We start from the raw sequence: 8,727 nt of genomic DNA, 5'->3' as shown, positions 1-8,727 counted from the left end.
GAGGAAGAAGCAGCCTGTAGTGGGAGTATTTGGCCTCCAGACCTGCAGCACCTTGTATTCTTACCCCCAAACTCTCCACATGTCTGGCTCTGATTTGGGCCTTGGTCCCTCAGTTCCTCAGCTTGCCCAGGACATTGAATGAACCCATTGTCTGACCATCAGCCTCTGAAACTTCCTCATGTCGTAGACAGACATGCTCTAGGTCTGATAACAACTAACCAACTGAATTTTTGGGAAGGTCTTTATGTATCACTAAAGTGTTGTTGGAGCCTGTCATGATATTTAGCTCAGTGAAAAAGCAAAATAAGGATGTATTTCTTCACCTTGGTCAAATTTAGTTGCTGGCTGCTCCTGGGAGCCTTTTTTAAATGCTCCTTCACCCCTCCCACTCCTTCCTTAGTCTGGGGAGGAGCATTCCCCCATTCCTGTATGGTGCCTTCCTCTTTTCTGTAAGACACACCTTTTCCACTGTATCACAAGTGTTTCCATGCTTTTCTCTTACTGCCTCTACCCAGTGAAGTATTCTCCCTCCTACTACTAAGTCTGTGGTCCCTGGTACAATGTCTTTAACAGGGTAAGTGTCCAGTAAATGGTTGATGAATAAATGAATGAATGAACTATATAAAAAATGCCTCTGGAAAGACAAGAACTATAATAGGACATAAAAATGAAAAGTGTTTTATACAATAATCGTGATATTAAATGTTTTAATTTTCTTTTTGTTATTTAGAATAAAGAAAAATAAGACATGTTTCCAATTTTTTTCATAAAGTAAGAATAACACTGACTCCTGGTGACAGACATAATGAAGCTAAGGAAACTTCTATTGCAAAATTCCTCACTGGCAAGAGCTCCTTCCAAAGCCCTGGCCCAAAATTTATATTCATATTTTTTAGCTCTTTTTCTTAGTGTGCCTCCCAAATTGTATAAGCCTCAGGCCTCTTAAACTTAGATCTACCTTGCTGAAATCAAAACCCAACAGGCATTGCACTAAAGTAAGAAAACCACAGTATGATTTCATTTATGAATATCAATGCAAATAATCCTAAATAAAATTGTATTCTACCCAGCTGCATATAAAATTATGGCCAAGTGGACTTTAGCTCAGGAATGCAAATATAGTATAATATTAGAAATGTACTAATATAACTTATCATAACAGTTCTAAGGAGAAAAATCATATATCTTTATATCTCCTGAAAACCTATTAGTTCAAATATAATATTTGTCTTTGGTTTTAAAAGCTCCTCAGGAATAGATAGATTCTTCTTTAACATGATAAAGGGACATCTAAGGGCTAAAAGAACAAAGTTTCAATTATCTATTGGTGTATAACAAACCACTCAAAAACAGTAGCTTTAAAACAATAACAATCACTTATTTTGCTAACAGACCTGGGTATTGTCTGGGCTCAACTAGACAGCTCTTGCCAGGGTCTGTCAGTAATGCAGGCAGACATGTCTGGGGCAGGGCCTTCCCCAGGCTTCCACATCTCAGTGTTTGGTACTCAGGCCGCAGTGATTGAAACAGCTGGGGCTCCTCAGCTCTCTCTCTCTCTCTCTCTCTCTCTCTCTCTCTCTCTCTCTCTCTCTCTCTCTCTCTCTCTCTCTCAGGCCTTCAGGAGCCTAGATTTTTTAAATGACAGCAGAAAGTCCCCAAAGTAAGTGTCCAAGTGTCACTGGTCAGGCACGAACCCCAAGGAGGTCTGGAGGTCTGGGTCAGGCCGGCCTGCCATGTGTGGGTTCTTGACTTGGTGTTGGAAAGATTTCACAACACGAGTCTGGGTGATTTTGAGAGTAGGTTTATTAAGGTGGGGACAGTGAAACAGGCAAGGGCTTAGGGTAGAGAACTAACAGGAGAGAGCCTAGATGGTGCTCTGCTTTGGCTCCCTAGAAAAGTTACAGCAAACGAGTGAGCCAAGTAGGGGCTGCTGTTAACTCACCTAGAAGTCAGAGAAAAGGGGGCATTGGAGAGAGGATCAAGAGTAAGCCTGGGATAAGCTGCCACTGCCCACCACTCTTCTGGCTACAAGTCTCCGTAGGAGAAAATAAAAGGTTCATGCCCAGGAAGGGGCGTGGGTGTGCCCTAGGGTGAACTTGTGCTACATCTTTGTTCTCAGGACTTTTTAGATTTTTTCTGTGGATGAGAATCTTAGGGGAGGGTTTCAGCAGGACATTTATTAGTTTTTCAGTTGCATTTTTAATATGCTAATGTGTCAAAATGAGCACATGGGGATTGGGGAATATTTTTTGGTTCACTACACTGTTTTACTGTTATCTTGGGTCTTTCTGGTTTTTTATAGGGTTTCTGTTATTTGTTTCTCTGACTTCACTTTCCCTTGGGTTCCGCTGGCACAAATGACATTACTTGGGTCTTTGGTCTTTATTTCCCAGGCCAGGAAGATGTAAGCTGTGTGTTCTCTGCTCAGGGAGGGGAGATACAAGCCGTTCACTCTCAAGTGTCATTGATGAGGGGAGATAAGGTCTTGTGATTCACCAGCCTTCTATAAGTTGCTCAAACTGTTTGGCCTTGTTTGATTTTTGTGTCTCAGTTTCCCCATTCCACTGGCTCAGGAATTTTCCTAGCTTCTTACTATCCTGCCTCACAAGGAGAGAGATAAACAGGCATGGCCTTTTCTAAAGTTGCTGGCGACAGAGTTAATGTTGCCATGCTATGTGCTTTCAGGCAGTCATATAGCCTATCCAAGTTTGAGGGGAGGAGACATAGATTCCATCTCTATGGAAGAGTGTCAAAAATTTGAAAATGTTTTGAAAACCATCATGGCATTATACTTAAATAGGAGAGACAGCAGAAGCATTCCCATCAAAGTCAGAAACAAAATAAGGATGCCCAATATTAATTATGATTTAGTATTCCACATTGTTCTAGCATAGACATGAGAAAAATTTTTCTGTAAGGTATGGAGAGTAAATATTTAAGGCTTTGCAAGCCATATTGTCTCTGTCAAAACTACTCAGCTGCAGTGGAAAAGCCACAGGTAACATATGAATTAATGGGTTTGGCTGTGATTCCACAGAATTTACAAAAACAGGGGCAGGCTGTCATGTAATGGTCTGTGTTCTAGAGTTTTTGGCTAACACTAATTTAGAAGAAGGAATAAGTATAAATATTGAAAAGGAAGAGGTAAAATATGGTTTTTTGCAGATAGCATTGTAGAAACCTGCAAAGCCCAAGAGAATCAACTGAAAAACTGTAGTAGGCAGTATACAGACATGAGCAGAGTAGGAACAACAGGCCAGGTGCTAAAGGTCACCAGGGCAGAGAGCCCTGGGGGCCTAGCAACATACAATTGCAGGGTGGTATCTCACCCCTGGGGTGACATTTCCTCCCCTATCATATTGTTGGTCATGTGGCTTAGACCCCCCTGATCTTTCACATTGCCAGTCACATGGTAGACCCTCTTAGAGGAGGGACAAGAGGGCGGGAGAATAGCCTCATGTGAGTCCCATATGATTTCTTACATGACCACTCCCTTAAGCATTAAGCACTCAGGACAGTGAGGTTCTGGCCCATCAACTAATCTTAGGAATAAAGCCTCTGGTCTGTTGACCATAGAGACAGAGTTTTGGTGGAACTAGAAATAACATCTAGGTCTCAGTAGTGTTTCAGTTCCAGGCCCAGAAAAGCAGCAAAACCAGACAAACAATGCCACAGTTGCCTCAGGACCAGCTGCATTGACTGATCAGCACCTTCCCTGGTGCTGGCCAATCAGACCAAACCAGTGTGACATACCTGAAAAAGCTGATGCATATTCTACTGAGGTCTTCCCAATGGGCCCTCCCTTAAGAGGCAGTATGAAAACCCACAGGACAGAGGACCCCAGCATGGCTCTCTCTCTGAAGCACACTCACACCTTTCCTCCCTCCTTCCCCTAGGTATGTATATCCTTACTTTCTTTTTCCTAAATTCCAAGGGCCCTTCCTTTCCTTCTGTATCTAGTTTCCTGAGCCTGTACAGCTGGATGGCTATTTCCTCCATGGCTCATTTCTTCTACCTCTGTGATTTTTTAAATAAACTTGTGCTTGTATTTGAGCCTTGGATCTGAATTCTTTCTTAGCCAGAGCTCAAGTACTGAGGGTGCTGAACTGAAGACCAATCACCTGACATTCTGGTGCCATTTTGTTGGTAACAAAACTACAACAGACAATAAGAAAATTCAGAAAGATGGATGGGTGCATAATTGGAATATAGAAATCATACCTGTAATATACCATATTTTTGGACTATAAGTCTCACCCATCCCCCCCAATTTTGGAGGAATAATGGTTGTTAATGCTGCTGTTCAGTTCTGTTTACATTTACATTGGTGAAATATTATGTTATTTATTTATTAAATATTTTACCACATTTATTTACTTCAAAATTTTTTTCCCATTTTCCTCCTCTAAAACCTAGGTGCATCTTATGGTCCAAAAAATACAGTAATACACTAGTAAATATAAATATATATTTGGTGTTCATTCAGGTTTCTGATACAAGAGCTTCTAAAACTCTTGGAGTTTCCTGAATCATATGGATGAAAGGAACATCTTTTATCTGTAATAAGTCCCTTTTAATTGTACTTGCATTTATGCTAATGGGGTGACTCTTGGTGGGCCCCTAAATAGCTAGAGGATGAGGACTGGTTGCCAGAAGAACCAGCCAGGTGATTAGAGGGCTGGAATTTTCTCTTTTTTTTTCTTTTTTTTAAACTATTTTTTTAAAGTTTTTATTTATTTATTTTTAGAGAGAGAAGGGAGGGAGATAGAGAGAGAGAGAGAAACATCAATGTGTGGTTGCTGGGGGTTATGGCCTGCAACCCAGGAATGTACCCTGGCTGGGAATTGAACCTGAGACACTTCGGTTCGCAGCCCGTGCTCAATCCACTGAGCTATGCCAGCCAGGGCAGGGCTGGAATTTTCATCCTCACCCCTAACCTCAGGAGAGAGGAGAGGGGCTGGAGAGGGGCCATTGTGTTCGTCACCAATGGCCAAAGTATTCATCAATTATGCCTATGTGATGGGACCATCATACACTCTGTAAATGATGGGATCAGAGACCTCCCAAACTGACAGCATACCGTGATGCTGGGAGGGGCATCTCCGAGAGGGTGTGGTGGCTTCATACTCCCCACCCCGGGCCCTGCCTTCTGTGTCTCTTCAACTGGCTATTCATTTGTATTCTTTATATTAGACCTGTAAGTAAACTATTACCCCTAAATTTTAGGACAGAAGACCTGTTTGACCTTGTTAGAGCCACCTAGTAAATGCAGTTGTTCTCAACTTGTTTGGCAATGGTACCCTGACCTCCAGAAAATCTATTATCTCAAGTAAAATTGTAGCAGAGCTTCTCAAATTTTTCTTTTATTGATTTTTAGAGAGAAGGGAAAGAAGGAAGAAAACATTGATATGAAAGAGAAACATTATTTGGTTGCCTCTCACACGCCCTCAGCAGGGGACCTGGCCTGCAACACAGGCATGTAGCCTGATGGGGAATCAAACTGGCAGCCTTTTGGTTTGTGGGACAATGTGCAACCCACTGAGCTACACCAGACAGGGCAAGCTTCTCACATTTTAATACTCATAGGATCACCTGAATTTATTCTTAAAATGTATATTCTGATTTGGTAGGTGTGGAATGGGTCCTGAGACTCTTTGTTTTCAACTATTTCCCTGTTGATTCAAATACAGCTGATCCACATACCATGCCTTCAGGGGCAAGGCTCTTTGGCAGTGGCTCAGCAAATGCTGATGTGCATTACACTCCTATGAATTCATTCCTGTAGAAGGCTTCACTCCTGTAGAAGGCTTTATTCATCTCTCCACTATTCAAGCACATTGACTTGTCAACTTTTGGTTAATTATATTTGCATCTTTTGCAAGGCAGGTTTTCTTAGTTAAATGTACCAGGCAGCTTACTATGTAGTCAAGGAAAAAAAACTCTGTCAACCCCAATAACAGTGACAGACATCAAAACTTATAACAATGCATACAGTGTCCTTCAAATGAAAAAAGTAACAACAAATATGCTATTTTTAAAGGACATTACCATGACATCTGTTAACTGGACAATCTCTGTATTTTACAAATCTTAGGATAGTGGACAGAGCTCTGGACTTAGAATTGCTCATTTTTCTAAACTTCAATTTCTTCATCTGAAAATGAGGATAGTAATTCACATATCAGAAAACTAAATAGAAAGACCTTGGAATTTAGTAGTTAATCAATACATTAATTTTTAATTGAAATCATTAAATGTTGCATTGGTTTAAGGGCCCATATCACATAATTTAGTATCTCTTTAGAACAATTATTCTCAAACTTTTAGTGTGCAGCATAATGACCTTAAAAGATTTTTATACATGAAGAGGAAAACTTTTTTAAATATATTTTATTTATTATGCTATTACAGTTGTCCCATTTTCCCCCTTATTCCCCTCCTCCCTGCATCCCTTACCACCCACATCCCCTCCCCCCACTTAGATCATGTCTGTGGGTTGTACATACAAGTTCATTGGCTTCTACATTTCCTACACTATTCTTAACTTCCTCCTGTCTATTTTGTACCTACCACGTATGCTTCTTATTCCCTGTACCTTTTCCCCCACTCTCTCCCCTCCCCCTCCCACTGATAACCCTCCAGGTGATCTCCATTTCTGTGATCCTGTTCCTGTCCTAGTTGTTTGTTCAGTTTGTTTTTGTTTTTTTAGGTTCAATTGTTGTCAGATTCAGTTGTGAATTTGTTGTCATTTTACTATTCATAATTTTTTTATCTTCTTTTCCTTAGATAAGTCCCTTTAACATTTCATTTAATAAGGGCTTGGTGATGATGAACTCCTTTAACTTGACCTTATCTGGCAAAAAATTTATCTGCCTTCCCATTCTAAATGATAGCTTTGCTGGATAGAGCACTCTTGGATGTAGGTCCTTGCCTTTCATGATTTTGAATACTTCTTTCCAGCCCCTTCTTGCCTATAAGGTCTCTTTTGAGAAATCAGCTGACAATCTTATAGGCACTCCTTTGCAGATAACTCTCTCCTTTTGTCTTGCTGCTTTTAAGATTCTCTCCTTATCTTTAATCTTGGCTAATGGAATTATGATGTGCCTTGGTGCATTCATCCTTGGGTACAATTGCTTTGGGACTCTCTGAACTTCCTGGATTTCCTGGAAATCTATTTCCTTTGCCAGGTTGGGGAAGTTCTCCTTCACTGTGCTTCCAAATAAGTTTTCAACTTCTTGTTCTTCCTATTCTCCTTCTGGCACCCCTATGATTCAGATGTTGGAACATTTAAAGTTGTTCCAAAGGTTCCTAAGCCTCTCCTCATTGTTTTGAATTCTTGTTTTTTTGTTCTGTTCTAATTGAATGTTTCTTTCTTCCTTCTGGTCCACTCCATTGATTTGAGTCCCAGTTTCCTTCCCTTCACTGTTCGTCCCCTGTGCATTTTCCTTTCATTCACTCTTCATAGCCTTCACTTCTTCCTCTATTTTGCAACCATACTCAACCATTTCTGTGAGCATCCTGATTACCAGTGTTTTGAACTGTGCACCTGATAGGTTGGCTATCTCTTCATTGCTTAGTTCTATTTTTTCTGGAGCTTTGATCTGTTCTGTCATTTGGGCCATTTTTTGTCTCAGCATGCCTGTTATGTAGTAAGGGGTGGAGCCTTAGCTATTTCCCAGGGCACTGTGTTGCAGCACTGTATGTGGGGGAGGGCTCCTAGAGGAAACAATGATGCTTGCTCTGCTCTTGGCGGCTTTCAGTCACTTCCCCAATACCCACAAGCAAATTGGACTCTTCTGGTGCTGATTCCTGGGTGGGCGGCTTTGTGTACATTCCTGGACCCTGTGGGTCTCTCCAACAAACTCTCCTGTGAGGCTGTGAGTTTCTCCTGCTGCCACAACCCCCGTGAGTTTTTTTAGTCAGAGGTTTTGAGGCTTTATTTCCCCATGCTGAAACCCTGGGTTGTGTTGTCTATCATGCTTCCCAGTTGTTCCTCCCAGTTTATCTGCATGCAAATGTGGGACCACCTGATCTATAGCCACCACTTTCCCACCCCCATCCTCCAGCCACCACCTTGCTGCAAGTCCTCTCCACCTGGCTGCCAGTATCTACCCAGCTGCCTGTCTCTGCCCCTCCTACTGATCTGGATAAATGTTTCTTCTTTAATTCCTTGGTTGTTGGACTTCCATACAATTCAATTATCTGGCAGTTCTGGTTAGTTTTTTGTTTTTAAATTTGTTGTTGTCCTTCTTTTGGTTGTGCAAGGAGGCACAGTGTATCTACCTATGCCTCCATCTTGGCCAGAAGTGAAAAGGAACTCTTAAAGTTTCTAAAATGGTTAGTCTAGGTCAAAGAATTTGAATTTCTGACAAGTAGCCAGATGATGTTGATGCTGTTAGTCCAGAGACAATGCATTAAGAACTACTTCACTAGAAGAAAGTAGAATAATATGAGAGATTTTATACATTTATAGGAAAGATTAATATGGTGCACAGGGCTTTATCACAGTAGTATTAACAGGACTTTGTAATACAGGGTGATGTGGGAGAGCAGATTAAATATCCTAATTCTATTTGAATTCAGCCCTTTGGATGTAGGTGTCCTTCGGACCTAGGAAATAAAGCCCAGAGTAGGGCTGATTGACAATATTTCAAGCATGTTACCTTAAAAATAAAAATAAAGCCTTATTTTACCCCATACTGTTCTGGTGTTCATAAATACTTTTAA

The sequence above is a fragment of the Phyllostomus discolor genome, chromosome 13 (genome assembly GCF_004126475.2).
Source record: "Phyllostomus discolor isolate MPI-MPIP mPhyDis1 chromosome 13, mPhyDis1.pri.v3, whole genome shotgun sequence".
NCBI lineage: Eukaryota > Metazoa > Chordata > Mammalia > Chiroptera > Phyllostomidae > Phyllostomus > Phyllostomus discolor.
The sequence above is the reverse complement of the archived record's forward strand: the minus strand, read 5'-3'. Positions refer to the sequence as shown.